General features: G+C 37.2%; 1 protein-coding gene across 8 annotated transcripts in view; it reads left to right on the top strand.

The window, feature by feature from the left end:
- Itsn1 (intersectin 1) overlaps positions 1-23609 on the top strand; it is a 195182-nt gene that overhangs the window by 20272 nt on the left and 151301 nt on the right. The window contains exon 2 of one of the 8 annotated variants that reach the window (XM_010608683.3): positions 9978-10066. The exons of the other annotated variants lie outside the window; for them this stretch is intronic. The gene's annotated coding sequence lies outside the window, so the exon portion shown is untranslated. The remainder of the gene's footprint in view (positions 1-9977; positions 10067-23609) is intronic. 8 annotated transcript variants of the gene reach the window in all.

Genomic DNA, 23609 nt, shown 5'->3' with positions numbered 1-23609 from the left:
CATAGCACTGCTGATGGGGTCTCTCCTCCTCTCTAAGATGGCAAAGTGGCTGAGGTGGGAGTTCTTCCAGCTTCTCATCCCTGAGGTCACTGTGAGCGCCAGGGTCTCTAGCCATGGGCTAGGCGGGAGGAGGAGAGATAAAGGATGTTCCCTCCCACCTCCTCCCTCCTCTCTGCTTGCTCACAGCCTTGCTCTCCACAGGTCCCTCTCTAGGGGAAGTGGAGAGCTTGCCCAGGCCCTTTAGTGTTCGAAATTGGGCATTATAATTCCTTTGCTTTCCAGTTGTACTTTCAGATAAACGCTTTTACCTCCAGAGATATCTGTGCTGTGGGGCCATATCCGCTCCTCAGTCCTGAACTTCTTGGGAGGAAAACAGTGCTGTGCTGGTAGACATGGACCTCACCAGTGGGGTAGGGAAAGCTTAGAAAGTTGCAGGCCAATGACCCTGTGCTCTGCACGTCCTGTGAGTTCCAGGCAGTGTGTGAGAGTGCAGTACGTGGTCCCTGCTTCCGGCTTCCTCAAAATCCTCTGATTTCAAAGGTTTTAAAGCTGGATTATTAAAAAAAAGGGAGGGGATAGAGTGGAATCATAAAGATATGCAGTCATGTAAGATGAATAAATTTGGAGATCTGCTGTACAACGTGATGAGTATAGTTGATAACATTTTGTGTATGGAAATTTGGTAAGAAGTAGATTTCAGGTGCTCTTAACTGCACATTCACAAAGATAACTATGTAAAGAGATGGATATTTTACTTTACTTGACTGAAATAATATTCCTCTATATTTGCATGACCCTGGATTTGATCCATAGGTTACCAGAAATAAAAACAAAAAAATATGAAAACCCCAACTCACTCTCTTTATATTTTTATACATTATACAATAAAGTATACACAATAAAGGAGAAAGGATGGTGCCAAGTTTGAGGGGAAGATAGAACATGGACTTGGAGGGAGTTGGGTGGCTTTGAAAAAGTGATTAATCATTCAAAACACTCAACTTTCTCTGTAACAAGTATAGAGAAACTAAATTCCTGCTCTGGGAGGTGATTACTATCTGTCCCTGCCTATCTCTAAGTGTACCTCAGGTTTCTGGAGGGCAGCAAGAGTGTGTCAGTAACTTCTTTTTGTCACTAGTACTAGCTCAGCACCTGGCTCATGTTTATCATGGTTAATCCTCCATCATAGGCAAAGAACTCTTGTTAATTATTAATCAAAATTCAGTAGATACCAAATGGGATCATCGATTAGTTCAGGATAAAAAAAAAATTTTTTTTTGAACTTTTTCCTTTAGCACACATGATTGTTATATTTCTGTGTAGATTCAGCTGGGATGTTGTTATTACCCAAGAATGTGGTTGAGTGTTGGATAATGTAGCCCTGACTGTGTAATTAAATGAGTTTATAGTTAGTGTCTTCCCTGAGGAAGCCAGGTATATTTGAACAACTTGGAAAGCACTGAAGGCTTGAAGTGATGTCTCAAGGCCTCCTTGGTACCTAAAAGACATCTCTACAGGTATGGTTCTCTTTTACTTTCTTTTGCAAGTTTTTCAGCTGCTGAAGACTTAGAAGCTCAATCCCTGTGAATGACTTAATGTTTCACTCTTGGAATTTTGAGAGAAATAATTTAAAATATAATTTGACTGTTTTTAGAAGAGTTTCTGGATTCTAAATGCCCAAAGCAAAAAAGACTGACACACTGAGTGATTCTCAGACATTATCATGCATACTATACTAGATCTGGGATTGGGCCCACAAATTTGCAGTTCGAACAACTCCTTATTCATGCTGGCACTGTTGTTCTGGGGACGAGACTTTGAGAAGTCTTGGGCTGACATGTGGAAGACAAAGGTATTAATAGGGACAGAGGTATTAGGAATGGGCTTATGGGGTCCACTGAGTTTGGGAGAGAATCCTCTTGTGTTCGCCAAAGACAGTAGAACAGTAAAGAAAATCTGAGTGTTGGAATGTGAAGAGAAGGAAAACGGGCATAAGCCCTTGAAAATATTGCATGCTAGTTGTAATGCTCTTTCAAGTTAAGGTAAAAAATGGGATTTGGAAGTAATTTACTTGATTTTTTTGGTAATGAGAATTGAACTGAGGGAGCATTGAGCTGTATCCCTATCAGGTTTCTGGTTATTTTTGAGACAGAGTCTCTAAATTGCGCAAACTGGCATTGAATTTGAAGTCCTCTTGTCCCAGCCTCCTGAGTAGCTGGGATTACAGGCATGCGTTGACAAACCTGGTTCCTAAAACTAATTTAATTTTTTAAAGTTTATTTTACTTTTTTATTATAAGGGTAATATGTTCAAATGGAAAATGTTATAAATATAGCAAAAATGCTATTCCAGAAGAGAAGAAAATTTGCACCAGCATATTCTTTACCACTGGAGGATTCATTCTCTTTTGGGTTAATTTTTAATCCATTTAGTGTCTCTTATATATAAGATTTTTGTTTTGTCACTAAATTAAGTTTTATTATGGAAGGAATATATGGTCATGATGAAAGCAGAAGGAAGATTTTGAAAGAATGCCCAGTCTTTCTAGACAGAACAAACACTTACACTTTATTATTTGAGAGCTACTTATATGAATATGTCCATTGATCTGTATTACCTTGAAAATATGATTAGATGTAATTTTGAGTCAGTGTTTTATAGGCACACAGTATCTTGTTTTGAAAAGCATATTTGTACCTAAATCCTTTCCAACAACCTTGATCCTTTCCCTCCATTAGGATGAATTTCCTGAAGTGAAATCGATAGGTTGAAGAACATGTAAAATCTAATGTTTTTGTTGTGGGTATAGCTCAATGTTAGAGCCCGTGCTTAGTAGGTGGAAATCCTGGCTTCAGTCCTCAGCACCAAAATGGACAAATTTACAAACAAAAACCACTAAGGAGATTGATAGGTGTTACCAGATTGTCTTCAGGGAGGTCAGGGTCACTTCTGCTCCCATTAGTACCTGCCTGCATGTGCCTAGAGTTCTGCCAGCTTGATAGTGAGAAATAGTATCTCCTTGTTTTAATTCAGGTTTTTTTTCTGATAAGAGCTTAGAACTTTAAAAAATGTATCAGTTGGTCATTTATATTTCTGTTCTTGTCCTCGTCATATTTTCTTTTGGAGTTTATCTTTTTTTCTCCATTTGTGTGAGTTCTTTATTTTTAGAGATAATTTCTTAAGTCAGATGTTTTAGATATTATTGATTTTTATTTGCTTAAAACATTTTTAATGGTTTCTGCCTATAATGTCCAAGAAGAACGTCCTCTCTCAGTCGTAGTCGTAGATTTTATAAATATTAACTTCTGTTTTCTTCTAGCACTTCCATGGTTTCATTTATTTCACTAAAATCTTTAAACTGTATGTAATTTGGTGCAAGCAAATGAGTTTATTATATTGTGAGTAAATGCAGTTTACAATTTCTTAATATGTATTTTGGTCATACTTTGCAAACCTTAGTCAAATTTGGGTACAACTTGGAGATAGACTATTCAGTTGCACATTGCTCTGAGGAGTATTGGGAATCCTCAGACACCTTGAAGGATTTGCCATGGGCATAGAGGCTGGGAGAAGGGAAAAGAACATGGATATTTCCACCTCCAGCTTCTTCCAAAAACTATCAATTTTTAGATGGTAGGCTGTCCAGGAGGCAGATCTTGGACACCTAATATTAAGCTGTTCTAAATCAACATGACGGAAAGAGAATTCTAATTGCTATCCACCACTCTAATATAGGGGACAGACCTTTCTCATTTTAGTAAATTGAGCCATCATCCACCCAGTTGTGCAGACCAGAAATTTCATGACTGTACCCCTATCTCTGCCACCCATCTTGTATCTATTCTGTTGTGATGCCCTGTATCTTTCTCTCCAAAACATATCCAGATCTCACCATTTCTGCTCATATCCACCGTTAGAAAGCATTCATTTATGCTACCACTCTTACTGGAGCACAGCGTGGTCTCCTTGCCAGTGTTCTCAGCTCCATTGGCCTGCCTGTAATCTGTTCTGCCTGGTGGCTTCTATAGTATAAATCAGATCATGGTTTCCCCTTGCTTAATACCTTTCAAAGACTTTCTGTTACTCTGAAGGCAAATCCAGGTCTCACTGTAGAAGAACTATTCATCTGACCTCTCTCACCTCTCTCCACTTTCATCTCTGTCTACACTTGACATGAGCCAAATGGACCTCTTTCTACTCTTTGGACAGGTTGGGTTTTTTTTCTTTAGGTCTTTGCACTGGCTGGACCTTCTTCAGGTCCCAGGAACTACCCCTGTTGCCTTCTCAGAGAAGCTTTTCTTGGGTAGGCTTGTGCAGAAGCCCTCAACACTGCTTCTGGTCATCCTTGTCCTTGTCACCTGGCCTTGTTTTCCTTAGAGTAGGTCTGTTTGAAATGAACATGCTTATTTGTTTATTAGCTATTTTACCATTCTAGAATATAAGCTCTCCGAGGGCAGAGACTCTTGGTTTAGTTTGGTATTTTGAGATAGGGTCTCACTGTGTAGTCCAGTTTGGCCTTGAGCTCACTATGAAGTTTAGACTCTTAGCAATCCTTCCACCTCAGCCTACCAAGTGCTGGGATTATAAGCATGGGCCACCACTCCCTGCAGAGACTCTACTTTGTTCCTTTGTGAACCCCTAGTACTTTAGCCTCACGCTGAATTTATGAACTGGTGGATGTCAGGTACCTTGTGGCCATTTGGGGGAACTACTCTAACTTTAATCCGAGTGGCTCAGCTTTTCTGTCTTGGCCCTCAATGTTTTTTTTTTTTTTTTTTTAAAGGAAAATTTTCTTGGTTTAAATATAATTTTCCTTAAAAGATAAAGTTTTATTCTAAGGCTATATGAGAAGTAAAAGATTTTAATGTGATGTTTCTGACAGTGTTCCTTCCAGCTGTTTCGTAAATACATTGGTAATATAATTCCTGAGTTTTTAATATGAAGGTGTAAGCACGAATATAACAGAATGATTTAAAAAATGTCTGTTCAAAAGTGTGGTTTCTTTACTTCTGAAGTGCATACTATAGTTTTATCCTATAATTAGAAAGTTTGTGAGATTACATCATCTTATATTTACTGTTTTTAAAGAGTGCTTCCTGAATCCCAAGCCGAAGTGTTTGTAAAGGTTTGTTATGTAAATATTTATGTTTCAAGTTTGTTATTCATACATATAAACATATATTCCCCCTGATCTATCTGTGTATGTGCTAGTATTAGTATTCTCTTGTTGCTTATTAAATTGTAAACACTCTAGTTAATTACTTCTGTACTTTGTCTTTAACTTATTACTACATTTATAGACTGATATGTACCAGGTTGCTGCTCCCTAGATATTAGCTGATTTTGTGACATCAGTCCTATGTCAGTTTGAGTATTTTAGTTTTTGGCTACTCTGTTAATTGTCTCAATTGTGTTTCAAATACAACTTTCTTTTTTTTTAAAAAAAAAAAAGTTATAGCTGTCTACATTTTAGCCAGTAAATATGACAAGATTGCCTTTAGTCTTTCCCTTATGAATTTTCATGTTATGTTATTGGAGCAACATTTTTTAAATGTTGCTTTCATTGGGATTCTACATTTTATGAAAATAAAATTTTATTTTATCATATTTACAGCTTTTGCCTTCAAATCTTATTATTATATTTAGCAACTCTTTTTTGTGTTTTTTGGTAAAATCTTAACTCATTTTAAAAATTTTTAATCTCTTAGCTGTATTTCTAGTTAGGTTGGTCTGTTCTCTTTATAACTCTTCCCCCTGGTACCAGGGATCAAACTCAATACCTTGCACTTACTAGGCAGTCTTGGTGCCACTGAGCTACACCCCTCACCCTCATAATTATACTTTTAATATGTCCTTTTACATCTTATTGTTTTTAAGGGAAATATTTCCTAATTAAAAAATAACCTGTTATTTTATTTCAGAGGAAAGTGGTTAGATTTTATTCCTCTGGACACTTTTTTTCTCTTGTGACCTGTGAATATTTCCATTGGTACCATGTTTCCAGCCTTTTCTTTAAGGAGGGAATTTCATACATGTTTAGGGTTGTCTGAGAGAACAATTCCAAATATTTGAAGTTCAGCAAAGGGGCCTGCTCAGACTTTTGGAGTACAAACAAAGCATAGCAGTCATTGAGTTTGGAGACCAAAAGCATCACCATCTATCTTACATAGTCAGGGGTATAATAAATTAGTCACCTTTTGCTAAATAGCATTTCAGTAACAGTCCTCACCTTTTTATGGTTTACTATGAAAGTTTCTCATGTTAGTACTGTTTGTGGGTATCATTCAGGACTGGATGAAAGAGTAAAAAGAACCATGTCAGGACTTCCAAATGGCTCTCAGTGCTTTTGCTTAAGAGTAGCATATGCTATCAGGTGTGGTGGTGTATGCCTGTAATCTCAACACTCTGGGAGGCCGAAGCAGGCTAGCAAGTTCAGTTTAATTCCTGGGTTGATGCTTGTGAATTGCTGATGGCAAGTAGCTTTATTGATAGTATTTAGAACCCTTAGGAAATGACTACTTCTTAGAGATGTCTTCAGGTATAGCTGGCTTTTGGGTTTTGAGTCTGTTGCAATATCCTACCTCTTCAATTTATTGAGGATAAGAAATTGCTGCCTATTTGGCCCAGCCCCTGGTTCTTTGGCACTGGCCTATAGTATTATTTATGACCCTTAGGCAGTTTTAGTCTTGTCATACTAGGAAGAACAACAGATTAGAATTATTACGTCACCTTGGCTAAAATAGCACAATCAGCAAAAACAGTAGCATCAAGCAGCCTAGAAAATGACAAACCATGGTTACTTAATTTGCCACCTTTAAATAATGAACTAGATTTGTAGTTATATAACAAATCTAAAACAAACCAGAAAATTGTATGCAGTAAATATGCCCTCAGTATGGCGATGTTACCCTCGGGAGAAAACTTAAAAGGGGTTGGTGGGAGGAATAAATAGAAGAAGAGGAAGAGATTAGAAGCAAGGCTGAAGGATAAAGGAAGATTATACAAATTTTGGGAAATTGATGAAGACAGGAGGGAAGAGAGAAGGAAAAAGTAAAAACAGCAGAATAGAATAACAACAAAAAAATAGTGCTCACACTTATAAAAACGGGAACAAGAAAAAGAAAATAAAACAAAAATAAAAACAAGAAAAAAAATGTCCCTGTCAAGGCGTGTCTCTGTTGTCACTGGTACAGAGTGGGCAGACAGAGTTCAGATCCATGTTGCTTAATCTGACAAATTAGCTGCAGATTTACGGTGGGGTAGTGGATAATCCTAGCAAACCTGCACCTTTAGTTCTGAAGCTCAGGCTGGTTTCTGACTGTGAGGCTGGAACCAGATTTATTCAGCCAGCAACACTGTGCCCCTTGCTGGCTTAAACTTGGTTTTACCTCACCCAGGTGGGGCCAGCCTAAAGCTGCTAAATTCCAAACTCAGTTGGCTCATCTCCAAGATGGCGAACGGTCAGTCACCCTCCTTGCTGCATCCCGGTGACCCACTTCCCTCCTTTTCCTCACATAGCTATATTCTGGTGTCTGGACACCAAATCTTGGTGAGGCTGTTTGTCTGCTGTTCATCTCTCCACCATCTTCCTGGAAGTCTGTGGAGGACGATAAGTTCAGCCCCAGCCTGGGCAACTTAGTGACTTAGGAAGACCCTGTCTCATGATAAAAAATTTTAAGAAAGCCCTGGGTTCAATACCACACCCCAAGGCCACCAAAAATAAAAACCAAAAAATAAAAAAAAGGGCATATGCCTTTCTGCTTTACTTTCTCAATCATATGGTTTTGCATGATTTCATGGGCAAGAATATAAGTCCCCTGCTGGGATGGGCATATAGGGAAGGATTTGAGAAGGGAAAAGGAAACAGGTACTTTGACAGTAAAACTATCTCTGTATGTGTGTGTGTGTGTGTGTGTGTGTGTGTGTGTGTGTGTGTGTGTGTACACATATGTGGATGTAGTGACATTTTAATAGGCTTTCTGCACGGTGTTCAAGGTGAGGTTGGGACAGGAAGGTGTGTAGTAGCTATTGTCTCCAGCATCATCAGGATGAGAATTCACCAGTTGTGTATTTGTTACCATTTTTGGGGAACCTGTAGAAGGTGGATCTAATGTATGGTAACTGCCTAATAAATGTTAAATTAGTAGACAGAGATTTCTAACAATAGCCAGAAAATAAATGGATTTTTCTAATATTTGGTGCCTTTAGTGGTTTAGCTTGGGACAGTTTTACAGAGAAGTTCCTATAATAGCACCTTTCATGTATAAAATGAAAAGTGCTTTTGGGGGGAATCAATTTACCATACTTTTGCTTTTTTTATTTTAAAGAACTAAATATTCATTATGGAAAAGCCTGAAATATATGCATTCCCCAAATATAAACATGATAAATGTGTTCTTTCTGGCCACTCAGGACAACTATGGATGGTTTATAATATATCCTCCTGTGTTTCCTTTTTTCTTTTTTTTCCCCCCTCTATAGTTTTTGATTATCCATGTTTGTGGTCATATTGTAATCATTATGTACTGTACTTTTTTACTATCTCAATTATGTTGTTGCAAATGAATAGTTCTAAGGTTCATAGGTGAAATAATTAAGTATTTATGTTTAATCTTTCCCTGTCCTCTTCCCCCCACACTTTTCTCTTTGTATATACCATTCACTTAATCAAAGCCTTAAACTTGCTGCTTCTTCCCTCTCTCACCATTCCAACCAAGGATGGAATTGAGGTGGGAGATGGCATGAAGAGTAACATGCCCAGGGGATTGTGGGTGTGGCTGATCAGCTGCTGGGGAGGAATCTACCTTGCACTCTTTTCTTCTTGTATTCAGAGATCACTTTTTCATCTCCTTGAATTCTTCCATCTTTTGAATGATGAAAAAGTCAAGAGCTGGAGAAGTTGATTTTAGTTCTGTTATCTTTTGGTGACTCACGCACTAGATAATCTTACGGTGAGTGAGGTGAGTGATTCATTCGAGTACCTTGCCCCTCCTTGAATCTGTCTGAGGAGGGCCCTGTTCATTGAAGGCTGAAGTACTTTTTAGCAAGCAAGTGATCTTTTGTGTAAGCAGGCCATTGTATAAGTTCACTGTGCCTTATTCTTTTGCATCATTAATCATCTTTAGTCCAAGCTTCGGAAACACTGCTGAGTCTTGAGTCATCTGGCTTTTCACAGTGCTGGAGACCATCCTGCTGAGGTGAATGTGGGAAATATGTGTTGTTTTCAGCCCAAATCTGGGAACTGTGAATATGCTACTAAAAGTTACCCTTTGTGTCTTTTTAACAAAAAGATCTGGTGGGATGTAGATGACACAATTAAACTGTTTACTAAACTATTTTGAATAAGTCGTGTACTAATGCAACTTTCAGATATTTTGAAATAACTAATGTTGACTTGGGGGGGAAGGGACCAGTTTTCATTTTAGTTTTGATGCATTTCTCTATTTTAACTTTGGTAATTTCTGGCCATTTTAGAAACATACTCATTCTGCCAAGTAGGCTAGGAATGTGTGCAGAGTGACAACTTAAATATTGTTCATGTTTGCAGTGGAAGCAGATGCCCCTAAGCAAAGCTGCCAGGTCAAAGAGGAGAAAGGGAGAAAAGGAGCACCCCACTCTTCCCCTTGTAATATCTGTTACAGGTGATGTGAGCCCTGCAAGTTAGTCTTTCTTCCTTTCCCCTCCTACATTTTAATTTTTCCTGTTGTATTAAATCATTTTCATGACACCCATTTTAGTAGAGTGTTGATAACTTTTAAGGAAGTCTGATTGAGTAGTGACTTTGAGTTTCTGTGTAATTTAACATCCATTTCCTTTAAGAAAAGTATCCATTGTTAAGGTTAACTCACAGGTCAGACATTAACCTTGATTGTTGAGTGTCTCAAATCATTTCTGGAGATGAACTCATTTTGTCATTCATCAGAGTACTCATACTATTGAAAAAATAGGGTTTGTCTCATTTGTGTTTTAATTCTTAGGAGGATCCTAAAGAATGAAACTTCCTGCAGGGTATGGTGGTTACATGCCTGTAATCCCAGCACGGGAGGCTGAGGCAGGAGGATCCGCTGTGAGTTCAAGACCAGCCTGGGCTACACAGTGAGTTCCAGGGCAGTCTACATAGTGAGACCTTGTCTCAAACAAACAATGAAACTTCCTAAATGGAAAATACTGTGGTTTCCGAAAATGTTTATTAATATTAAGGTAATATTTTTAAAAGGTAGTTCTTAGAAACAGAAGGGATAGTTAAGTGTTTTATACTAATATTTACCTACTTGTTTATTTATTTATGGTACCAGGGATCAAATTCAGGACCTTGTGCTTGTGAGGCAGGCAGTGGCATCACTGAGCTCAATCCTTGGCCCTGTACTAGTTTTATTTAAAACCTGTGTTTGGGGTGGAGTTTCCTTTTCCCTAGGATATCTTATAATTTCCTTTTATTATCTTGGAAAGAGTGTTGGTTGTCAGGATAGAGAAAAAAGATCAGTCATTCTTGATTGCAGTGACATATAAGGGAGAAAAAACTATTAATCAAGAGACAGGTGGTTTCCTAATTTAATCTTTTTCTCTGCATTGAGCAACAGAGAAGCCACAGGGTCATTCTGATTGTTTTGTAACTAGGAGGAAATGAAATTGAATTGCTGTATTATATTTCTTTTGAATTCTTATGTAATTCTTACTTGGAGAAATAGGCAAATTGAGAGTTATTTACTTTCTAAAACAAGTTTTCTTCTCTCTGTTTATCTTTTATTATGAAAAATTCCACCATCTAAGAATTCCAGTGTCTACAAAAGAAGGGGAAATAGTAAACCTCCCTTATGGTTTGGGGACACTTAACTCCTGGCCAGTCTTCTTTCATCTATCCCGCCACCCTCAGTTTTGAGCCAAATTCTAGTCATCATATGATTTCATTAAAGCAGCCTTGATAGTGACAATAGAAGTCATTTACCCTTTTAGCGTTAGTACAGAATCTAAGAGCTGAATGCAGAAAATTATTTTTCTGAATAAAATTCTAAAGAGAAAATTTTTGCACTGAAGAACTTATATATGAAGAAAAGCAGTCATATTTTCAATAGTTACTCAGTGTTGAAGGAATCAGGGACTTTCTTCAGGTTTCTCTCTTAAGTAGGGATGAATTTGCAAAGTGCTTAGCAAGTTCAAGTTTAGTCATCCTGTACTACTTTGGCTGGGCCTTACTTGAATAGTTGAAGGGAAGAGAATTATTTCTCCAAGAGTTAGTGTTGTTAGGAGTTGGATATATCAGGGCTATTTAGGAAATACTCCTTAACACTGTAATAATAAACCAGCCTTTGAAGGTACCTTGTAACAATGGCTTTCAAAACAAACAAACAAACAAACATTAAAGGTTATATTATCCATCAGTTGGACAAATTTATTCCTTTTTTGAGTCAAAATTTTAAAAAACCTGTTTTTAAGTATCTGAGATCTGCAAGTATTGGTTGACTTGCCATTTGTTGTTAAAACTTTTGGTTTCCCAGGCCAGTGTGCCTTTTTGTGTGCTTTGACCTTGCACTTTCAAATGAGTTCCTTTTGTCATTTGAAGGATAAAGCTCTCAGTTCCTGTTGGTGAGTGTGGGAAGCAGAGTTTTCACTTTTCTCTGCAATTTCCACTTGTCAAAGAGCTTTAATGATAACTTTCTCAATTGATTTCTAACAAAATAGACTCATTGGACTGTTTCAGACACTCGAAGTGTTTTCCTTCTAAAGCTAAAGCCAGTTTTTTTGGTACCGGGGATGGAACTTGGGCCCTTGTGCTTGCAAGGTAGGTGGTGGAACCATTGAGCTAAATCCCTGCCTAAAGCCAGTTTTGTTATACTTGTTCTTAGGGTTTAGTTCTTGAACCTGAAAAATTGGGTACTTCACTTTATTACAGTTGAGAAGTTAATTATTGACTTTGCTACATGTTTGAAATATTGAACTGAGTTAGATCAGAAATCTGTAATTAGCAATGTGATTAAATATGTCTTACTTTTCTCCAGTAGCTAAACAGAATTATATTTACATTTCATCTATTTCACAGGGATATTCTCAGAATTACTATAATTAGAGTTTTTAAAAAAATTATAAAAATATTTGATGTACTTCACAGATGCTGTATGAAAGCAAGGTGTTAGTAACTTCTCATTTTTCTTGATTTGTGTTTTTGACACTACAAGTGTATATTGCTCTTTCTCTTTTCCTGGTACATGTTCTGATAAATGTTTTGAAATTTATTTTCTCAAGTTTTTCTTAGCTGGGATGCTATAAAAGCCTTCATGTATCCTATTTTTAGCACTCAGTGATGAGTCTGGATATGGCTGAGTTGATGGCAAGGTAATTGAACTGTGCTAAGTGCTTGCCTGTGTACCCTTTTGGCCTCTCCTCTGAGGAGTCTAGTTACTGTTGACAGTGACTGGGCAGTCTGAATCAGTTCTCCTGTTGCAGGACCATCCACCTTGAGCTCAATTTTTGTCTGACCCTACCTTCTCTCACCAGTTCCTTTAAATCTTACATTTCGAGATGGACGATTTACTCATCTGCTCCAGGGATGATTAGTGCTAACTAATAAAGTAAAAATGAGATCCTTCTTGTTACATGGCATAAATTAGAACACCAGAACCAGTAAATAAGCAGATCCGAAACAAAAGCCCAGTCAGTCACAATGAAATGGCAGGCAGACCAAGGAAGAGAGTGACACTCAGAGAAATGAAGGGAAAGGCAGGTATATTCCCTAGCTAGCAGGCCCGGCAGAAGTCACCTTCCAGAGTCTGAGCTTTGTTTCTAAATTTGTTCTTATATTTATCTGTTCTTTAGCTGGGGCGGGGGATCAAGCAGAATTTTACAGAAGCAGAACTTAGCAAAAGGTAGGGAGTTTGAGGTAACTGTTGTTTTTACAGTTTATCTTTAAGACACAGGGAGGTAGGCAGCTGTGTTTCAGCAGTTCATCTTCCAGGCACAGTGACCTCTGGTTTAGCAGGAGGGGTGAACCTGACACGGTCAGTCTCTGTCCAGCTTTGAGACTGTCAGTCTCTGCTTTGCCCTTTGTTCCTTCCCATTTCAACTAGATTCCACAGTTTTTCTTGATTAACATAATGTATTTATGGATTTCTTTTCTTTTCTTTTTTTGGTACCGGGGATTGAACTCGGGTCCTTGCGCTTGCAGGGCAGGCCACTGAACCGTTGAGCTAAATCCTGGCCCTGGATTTGTTTTCTTTATCAGGTTTGGGTTGTTTTGTTTGTTACTGGTCAACATGGTTGAATTTTAGCTACGGTATATTTTGCAAAAGGCTCATTTTTCTTTCAGTCTTAACCCAAACTGGTCAGCTTTGTACCTCATAGTTAAGAGTTTTCCAGACACACTGAGATGCATGTAGGCATGCACTATTCAGATTGTGAAATAATCTGTGATGTGTTTAGGTGGCTGATTTATAGAATTTGAAGGCCTAAGGATTTAGGGAATGTGGGGGAACAGAACTTCTCTTTCTCACAGGGCAGTCTCTTTTGTTTCATTGTTATGTTGACCTACTCAAATGGTTGGGTTTTGTTACATTTGCAGTAATTAACATTTAGAAATAAATGAGATGACTTACTAGGACAGCATCTCAAGTCTGTAGGGACTGTTGACTGTGGCTTCTGAAATGTTGTAATATGGCCTGAATTTTGTTGTATAACTTGAATTGGTGTTTTTTGAAAGCTACCTTGTTTTTTAAGAAGGTCCTTAAAAAATGGTAATAATGTGCTTTGATACCTAGTAAATCAAATAAATAAGGAAACCTCTGATGTTGAACTGAATTTGTGTGATTTTTCAGGCCAAATAAACGGAGACCATTTCTAAGAAAAATTTATGCTGTGTGTAGATAAAGAGGAACCTCCTAAACATTTTGATTATTGATTCCAAAGTCGCACATTTCTATAATATGATCACCTAATGTATCTAAACTAAAGCTGCCTTGCTTATACTGTGTTTTCTAAAGTTAATAGTGTTTCATCTTTCTTGAAAAGGCATAAATTTAAGTAATAGCTGTGTATTAGTTGGACTGTATGGCTTTTTTTTTTTTTTTTTTGGTCAAAACACCAGATAACTGACTTGAAAATTACATGCTTACCATAGTATTGTAAGATTTACGAAACTCGTAACTCACTTTCGTTGTATTATTTGGAATATATTTGAGATCAAAACCAACTTTAATTAATTTATTTATTTGGATATTTTTGTTATTTATTTGTTTTGAGACAAGGTGCATCCCCTGTAGTGCAGGCTGTCCTTGAACTATTTGTAAGGCTCACCTCCAGCTTGTGATCTCCTGCCTCAGCTTCCAGAGTGTGGTATAATTCTAGGCTCAGCTCTCAAAACCAACTTTTAAAATAATGACTTTTTTTTTTTGCTTTGGTATTTAATTGTTGCTTTAGGGAGTTAAAATTGGTTTGGAGATATTTGTAAGACTTTACTAAAGCAGGAATCTGAATGGGACAAGATTCCTTGTTTAGTTCTGAATCTGTGTAAGAACTGAGTGACCACTGAAGGTGGAAGTGTGATTGCATAGATTATGCAGTACTGAATTGATTGATTCAAAACCACATTCAGTATACATGGTTTGTGTGGTTTTTTTTTTTTTTTGGTACCAGGTATCCAACTTGGGTCCTTGTGCTTGTGAGGCAGGCGGCGGAACCACTGAGCTAAATCCCTGGCCCAAAATAAAGCTTGTTATTATTATGACTGTATTATTTGAGGCAGGATCTTTTTTTTTTTTTTGTACCAGGGATTGAACTCAGGACTTTGCAGTTGCCAGGTAGGTGGCAGAAGCACTGAGCTAAATCTCTGGCCCTTGGCAGGATCTTACTATGTAGTTCAGTCTGGCCTTGATCTCTCAATATGTAGCCCGGTCTCGCCTCAAGATATTTGATTCTGCTGCCTCATCCTCCTAAGTGCTTGGATTATAGGCATGCATTATCATGCTCCACTTGATAAGTACTTTAAAAAATGTATTTTATTATATGAATATATCATAATTTACCTATTTGTATATTATTGCACATTTAAGATTATTTCATTTTTTAATGGTCAGAAATAAAGTTCTAGTGAAAGTCTTTGGACTTCTATCTTTGGAATCTCAACTATTTTCTTAGGGCGGATTCATAGAAGTTGAGTTATTGGGTACAATGGTAAGAACAGTTTTTCCTAGTCTTTTTTTTTTTTCAGTACTGGGGATTGAACCCAGAAAGTGCTGTACTGTATCCTCATCCCTTTTAAATTTTATTTTTGAGACAGCATCTTGCCCAGACTGGCCTCAAACTTGGCAACCCTCCCGTGTAGCTGGGATTACAAGCATACACCATGGCTGACATTTTTCTTACTCTTGATTTGTATCTTGTCACATTGCTTTCTGAAGGAGTTAAGCACTTGGTCGCCCCACTAGCAATGGGCTCTTTACTGTAGCAATACTAATATTGAAATCTGCCTTTAACTTACTGATTTTTAAGCCTTATTTCATCTTTTGTGGTGAACTTTCTAAGTGGATCGACTTTATGTATGTTGTTGGTTCAGATTCCTAAGTAAAAATTTCCTTTGATTAAAAACTTGTGGATACATATTGAAGATATACTCCTAAGTGAAATAAATAAGTAACACGTGTAAATACCGAATAGTTTCCCTGGTGTAAATAATCTGCAACAATGCATAAGATTCTAGTAAGATTACTGACATTTAGAAATGGGAAGAAAGGAGTTAAAGGTATAGGGAAGGTGGGATGGGTAGGGGAAGAGTAAAAAGGGAAAAGGAAAAAATGTGAGAGAATGAAAAGATGAAAATAAAGTGTTTGTAGATGGGGAGGGGAGGAGGGGGTGAAGGGAGGGCAGAGGTAAGGGGGAAAAATGAGAATCAAGACTTGTCATGTAGAAGTACAAGATCCCAACAATGAATGTAACTGTACTGTATCCCTAAAATGCAATAAACTCAATTAAAGCTGAAAAAAAAAAACTTGTGGAGTTGAGGATTTATTTAGCTCAGTGATTCTGCTGCCTCCCTCGCAAGCAAGCAAAGTCCCAAGTTCAATCCCCAGTACCAACAAAAAAACAAAAAACTTAGTGATTGGGAATTTAGCTCAGTGGTTCCGCTGCCTGCCTCGCAAGCGCAAGGTCCTGAGTTCGATCTCTGGTACCAAAAAAAAAAAACAGTGATTAAAAACTTGGGAAGAGGGCCGGGGATTTAGCTCAGCAGTTCGGTGGCCTGCCTTGCAAGCAAGCACAAGGACCTGAGTTCAATCTCCGGTACCAAAAAAAAAAGAAAAACAAAACTTGGGAAGATTCATTTTAAAAGTTGAGGTGTCAAGGAAATCAAAGCTTTTTCAGAGAAGAGTGGAAGAGTTTGTTTTATAATGGTCCACATTAGTTAACGCTACTCTGCAAAATACATACTGAATGAATTAACTTTTCTGCCTTTCAGTAACAGTAGTTATCTTTTCAAAACCTCAGTGTTTTTTGGAATTTTAAAGCTTAATAATTCCACTGGATTTCCCAAGAATGAAAACAAATGCTGTCAACTTTGTGCAAATATGCTTAAACTGGAATTCCAGATAAATTAGATTGTAATCTAATCATGTTTTAAGAGTAAAATTGGCTTGTATGTGTTTTATATTAGAAGTTGAACCTTTCTAAAGGAAATATGAAATTGAGATAATCGGGGATTTTCTTCTTTTTTATTTCGAGTCTCAGTGTATTTTGTGAATTTTTTCGCAGAACATCCAGACTTTTTTGATCCTTTAATGGTGCAGCTGGGTCCACTTAAAGAAATTGAGTGCAATTCCTAGTAAAGATGATCAGCCGCAGGATTCTTCTCAGTTTCTTTTCTCTGTTTTCTCAGGCTTAAATGTATTTTAGTGTATCGTAATCAAGTGAAGTGAAATTAAATATGTGAATCTGAATTTGTATCTGTTGTCTTCTGAAACAGCCTGGTTTTCTGTGGCCTGTGTTTCAGCGATGCTAATGTTATTGAACATTTTTAGTACTCAGACTTCTTAGTAGTGATAAATCTGCATAGATGTCCTTCAAGTCTTAACCGAGTGCGGTCTGTTTTGTTAATGAATGCGTTGTCCTTTGCTCTCATTCCTGACAATGGGTAACGGGTAACTTTTCATTGATGTTGCAGTGACGCTTTGTTTTCTTGGACTTCACTCAGTCATCACATGGTGGTTGGTAAACAGCCTCCAGTTCTAGCAGGAACCACCAGCACCTGTGTGCTGATGAGCCTGTATCTGTTCAGATTTCCTCTATCTCCTGATTAGACAAATGCTTAACAGTCCTTGGCAAAGACTGTTAAAAATTAAAATTATCTCTATTTAGTTTTTCACTTGCTCTAACTGGCTTTAGGAGATGGGTATGTCTGATAGGAGAGTCTAATTGTCATTGTTCTCCATTGCACCACTGTATTTGTGAAGATGTCAATGCTGAGTTCTCAGTTGTGTTTTTTTACCGCGACTTATGCATAGCCAGTTTAATATTTTTTACCCAATTTAATTTTGATGCATACATTCAGTAGTAGAGCATATTGTAATTATGGCTTTTTTTCATATAGCCTGTACATTTCATTTCTTCTCTTATCTTGCTTTTAGCCCATATTTAATTAATCTACTTGCAATTCTGCACTATTTTGTTGAAATAGGCTTAAAAATCTGGCAGAAGGCATTTTTAGTGGCTTATTCTTTTCAGTGTTGCTGTGTTATTTTGTACGATTAGTATAAATGGAAGTCTCTCAAAACCTTTTTACTTCCCAGTCTTCCACTCTTCCTGCAGGAGAACTGATAATTAGTTACAGAGTTGGTTACTAAAGATACAGGTCAGAGTATTTCATCAGTGCACTGTGTTGACTTAAGACCAAGTAGGCTGTCAGTTTTTATGCTACATCCTGAAAGTTTATTTTAATGTCTTTAGTGACTGTATGTATTCACATTCTATATAAATGACAGCATTTTGTTCTCTTCACCTGTTCATGATGTTGCTGCTTTTTTTTTCTTGGTACCGGGGGATCAAACTTGGGACCTTGCACTTGTGAGGCAGGCAGTGGAACTCCTGAGCTAAATCCCCAGCCAGCCCTGTTGCTACTTATAAATTTCTTAATGAGGGGGCATTGGAAAGTTGAAACTAGGTTAAATTTATAAAATCTCTTTATTAACTTGCCTGATAATCTTGAAATTATTCTATAACATTTATATTTAAAATAAAAGTTTGGTGTGAGGTGCTCTTCTCCCACTGAGTGGATCTTACAGTCAATCATTTGATATTTGGTTTTGAGTAGTATGTGCTTCTTCCAGGAATTAATTTCCAGCTTTTATTACCTTGATATAGTATTTTATTCTTAATAATCCTCCTGAAAATGGATCCTACAAAAGAAATAAAGTTATTCACTTACTTTATTGGCACCATATGAATAGTTTCCCTATGTGCAGCTATTGTGCCTTACTGTCTGCTTTTTCTTGAGACAGGGGCTTGCTAAGTTTCCCAAGCTGGCCTGCAGTTTGGGGTCCTCCCGACTTCCTGAGTAGCTGGGTTGTAGGAATGAGCCATCGTACCCAGCTTACATACAGTTTGATTACAAATAAATTAGACAAAATATAGGTAATGACTTTCAAAATGTTACTTTATAAGTAGTGGGTAGTCTAAAAGAAATGAGAGTTCAAAGAGGAACTGTTTTCCATTTCTTTCTTTCACTGGAATTCCTTATCTCATTGCTGTCTCTCAGTTTTTATCTTCACATCATTTTGGTTTTATTGTTTTCTAGTCAGTTTTGTTCTGTAATAAATATAAATAAAATAAGGATCACTTAAAAAACCAAGGCTAAAATCTGCTTATCAACCCTCTCCAGCCTAGATACACTGGCATTTCTCTTTGTGGGAAGTAAGCAGAAGAAAAGGGACGAATCCTTTAACATGCCAGTAAGTGTTGCCAAGTGATATTCCGACAGCTGGGCCTGACAGTGACTGCTAGACATTGGTTGTTCTTGAGAGCCTCGTCTTAGCTCCCATAGTCTGCGGTATCTCTGAACTTTCTCAACTTTAGCAGTAAGGTTGTCTCGCCCCCACCCCAGTCAGGCTTTTTAACCTTCGTGTAGTTTGAAAATCTTGTGAACACTCTGCTTAGTCCTTTGGGAACTTCATGCGGTGCTTCAAACAGCAGCACACGTAGAAGCCAGATTTGGGGCTCACGACTTCAGACGTGACAATAAAGGCATTGATGAGGTTGGCTATATGTTTGGGATTTGTCAGCTCCTTTGTGCATTTATTGTCTGGCTTTCAGTACCTTTTCTCTGTGTTTCAAAAGAGCTTTGTGTACCTCCTGCCTTTATGTGTAATCTTACAGGGCAGCTTTCTGCTTTTTGTTCATCTCCTGCTCAAACAGCCATTCCAAGAGTGGAATCTGGTGCCTCACAGCAGAGGTGCAGCTTCGGCTAGTTGTTTCCATTTGCTGCTGACTTTTTTTAAAGAAAAAAATTTTCTTGGATTTTTAAGGTTTTACAATTTTGAATTTGCAGAATTGCAAAGCATCTGAAAGGGAAATACAGAGAGATGAAATTTTCTGTGTGTGTGATTTTTAAAAAATGTTTATTCCAAAAGTTTACTTTGTAAATATAGGCAGAATAATATCAAATCAGACCCTCACAACTCTCAAATATCAGATAATAGGATAAGTATAGAACATAATATAGAATTTTTATTGCTGAAGATAATTTTGAACCCTTTAGGATCTTTAAATATGCACATTTTCATTTTCTCCCATATCGACTCATTTTCCTTTCCTTTACCCACCATTTTTCACTGATACAAAATTTTTAAGAATTTTACTTTTCTGTTCTGTAACTTACTGTTCTTAGGTCCTTTAAACCTTTTTGAAAACCTTTAAAAACAAAATTTAAATATTTGTTTGTAAGCGATGCATTAAGTTTATTACCTAAATACCATGAAAATCCATTTCAGATGAATGCAGTATGAACTGGATGTAGACTACAGGCCCATTAATGTACCAGCCAGTCCAACGTGAATTGTACTTTATATATGAGGACAAATGGGTTCCTGTTTTTCTTTCCCCTTTGTCCTCTGATACCTTCTAGCACTTAACTTTTCTTTGGAGGTACACATCTAGTTGCCCACAGTCTACCACTGTTGCACTACTGTAAATTTAAGGAGAGCAGGGGGATAATGTAAGCCTAATCTACCTACACATGTTTCATTATATAAAAAATATCCTCTACCAATAGTAGATAATTCCTAAACTATTCTTTGGTGTGAGGCCAGCAACATAGATCAGTGGCATCCTTATATTGAACGTCTGAACTTCTGTCTCTAAGCTTTGTCTGTGGTAGTTGAGGTGGCTTTCTTATATAAGAGGATTATGAGGTTTCTGTGAAGGAATGGTCAGTAATTAACTGAAAAGTGTATGTTCCAAGTTTGTTAGTCCTAGGATCATTAAGCCCAAATTAGCTGTGTTGTTATATTAGACATTTAACAATTATTGAACATACTCTTTTTGAAGATTGCTTTTTCTGTAAGTATGTACTTGAATTATCACATTTTATCATGCATACTTGTCTTTTTAGTATGTCTTCCTCTTTTAATTAAAAAATTTGATACTTTTTATAAAGTCTAGCATAACTTATTTTTTAAAGTTTAATTTGATATAGTTAGAAATTTATAATTATGACAATTATTTAGACTTTAGAGATATTGATGATTAAATTTTGCCCTTTTTAGCTTCTAAATTTAGTATTTATCTGCTGAAAACTAAAATCTTTAATTATACATCTTCTTTATGTTGGCTTTTTAAATTACTCCATATTGTCTCATAATCTTTGTATTTATGATAGCAAAACATTTGGAAATCAAATATCAAACATGTTTCAATACTTTTAGAAATGATCATTTAGTGAATAGTATTGCAAAGATAGTCATTTTATGCATATATAGGTCTTCTACTTTAAATATATAAACATTTGGGGTTTTAATGTAAACACCAAGTTTACAGGTTAGTATTTATTCTTTTCACTTTCTGTAATTAGCTTTCCTTTCTGAAGCTGAAATGAGGAAAGAGTAAAAACTCTTTAAGTATATTATGCCTTTGGTTTGAAAGTCCTGACATCTAAACTTTGAAAAATTGTTTGGTCTATTTCCTTTGGGCAGTATTGAGTGTGCTTTTCTGGTTTTCTTTTGGGCGGGGGTTGGTACGTAATATGACTGTTTGCCTCACTAAAAATATCAAGTCCAGCAATATGTTTATGAAAAGTTGTAATAATTTGCCAAAAGCATTTATTATTGTGAAATGTATGCAAAAGAAAGAAACAGTTGTGTATTTGTTGATAAAAGGGGAAAGAAAATGCAGATACCAAGCTGTTCATAGGAGTTGTCTATGGTTAATAAAATAATGGATTTCTTTCCCCTTCTTTGCCTTTTTCAGTTTTCTAAATTTGCCACCAATAATCATCTATCCCTTCCTTCATTGAAGGGGAAGGGTAAATGGTCATGATGTGGGCACTATTGTAAACAGTGTTTTGGAAGGAGTAGTGGTGAGTAATAAAAGGGATGTTCTCCTTGTATTGTCTCCTGCTTGGAGAGAACCCAGCCCCTCAACTCTGCCCAGAGCCATGCCTTTGCACAGTGCTGATCTTTGGGAAGCCTCCTTGCTTCTGAGTGGGGAGGCCAGGGGTCCTGGAGGGAACGTAGTCTTCCTTGCTTTGCCTTAGGTAGGTTTCTGCTTTTTTTCAGCTAGTGACATTTTGAAGTTGCAGAGATCCTGTCATATAATAGAATTTGTGCTTTGGCTCACTTTTGTTGTAATTACTCTAGGTTCTCTGTTAGTTTGTTTTGTTTTTCTTTTTCTTTTTTAAATAGGTGACTTCCAGTTAAGTGTTATGGTATACATACATTGTAATTCTAGTTACTTGGGAGGCTAAGGCTGGAGAATTACTAAACTTGTACCCATCCTGGGCAAATTAGGGAGACCCAGTCTCAGAATAAAAAATACAAAGGACTGGGGATGTATCTCAGTGGTAGAACTGTATGCCTAGGAGCAATGTGAAGCTCCCAGGTTTGAGCTCCAGTACTGAGGGAAGAAAAAGAAGAAGAAAGTGACTTCTAATTTCCATATGATAAATGCTTACATTTCAGAAAGTTTCCCTATTTTTGTATACACAGCACATGCTCTTTGGACTTACATGTCAATATTAATTTTTCCCCCATTCAGTTTTCATTGTGGTTTGTTGTGATACTCTAATATTTTTTCCTTTATTTTTTTCCTCCTTTTTATTTTCTAGTGTCTTTATTGCTTGGAACAGTATCACACACACACACACACACACACACGCGCGCGCGCACACACCTGGCTCCACCTGGTTGGTTTACCAGGCTTCCTACTCCTGGAGTATTTGATGTACTTCTTATTCTTTAAAATAGGAGCCTGTAATCATAGTAGCTAGAGTAACACCCTCTCCCAGCATTTCATAACTGTTTTAAGCTATAACTTAGTTTCTATTATCTGTATGATGGAATAGGAATATTATTTAGTCCCTAGTGTTGGTTGTTGATGCAAAATAGGTGTACTAGTAAGCATGGAGGTTTTTGTTATTATTTGATGCTTATGTGTACGTTTGGATAGGTATTTTCCATCCCTTTTGAATTAAAAGCTCCTTAGTAGCAAGGATCTTGCCAGAAAATTTTCACACAAGCTGATTCCATTATTTTGCATAATATAGACTTGTCTCTAATTCTGGGAGTAGGACTTATATTGTTGTTTGAATAAGATAAGGACCTAAAAATCAGCTTTTAAGATAATTTTTTTTTTTTTTTTTGAGACAGGGTCTCATTCCATAGTTGATACTTAGCTGGAACTCACTATGTAACCCAGGCTGGTCTTGAACTCACAGTGATCCTCCTGCCTCAGCCTCCTGAGTGCTGGGATTACAGGTGTGCACCAACCATGCCCGGCAAGATAATCTTTTTTTTTCAGCTTTAATTGAGCTTATTGGTACATTTTAGGGATACAGTACAGTTACATTCATTGTTGGGATCTTGTACCTCTACATGACAAGTCTTGATTCTCATTTTTTCCCCTTACCCCTGCCCTCCCTTCACCCCCTCCTCCCCTCCCCATCTACAAACACTTTATTTTCATCTTTTCATTATCTCACATTTTTTTCTTTCCGGCAAGATAATCTTAAAATGATGTAATGAGAGCAGGGCCAAGGTTGTGCACCCCTTAGCACAAGTACTTAGGAAGCTAAGGCGTGAGGATCTCGAGTTTGAGGTTAGCCTGTGCTACCTAGAGAGATCTTGTCTTTTGCAAAAAAAAATAGTTAGCTGGATCTGGTGACAAATGGCGGTAATCCCAGCATTCTCGGAGATTGAGGTGGGAGGACCTAAAGTTTGAGCCCACTCTGGACAATATAGTGAGACAGTGTCTCAAAATATAAATAAGCAGGGCCAGGGATGTAGCTCAGTGATACTGCACCTACTTGGCCAAGAGCAAGGTCCTGAGTTCAATTCCTGGTTAAGGGGGGGAAAAAAAAAATATATATATATATATATACATACATACATACATATACATATATATACACATATATATTTGCATAT

Source organism: Fukomys damarensis, unplaced genomic scaffold (genome assembly GCF_012274545.1).
Source record: "Fukomys damarensis isolate Sample0158 unplaced genomic scaffold, DMR_v1.0_HiC HiC_scaffold_24, whole genome shotgun sequence".
Classification (NCBI taxonomy): Eukaryota; Metazoa; Chordata; class Mammalia; order Rodentia; family Bathyergidae; genus Fukomys; species Fukomys damarensis.
Note: the sequence above shows the minus strand (reverse complement) of the source record. Positions and strands in the feature narration are given on the sequence as shown.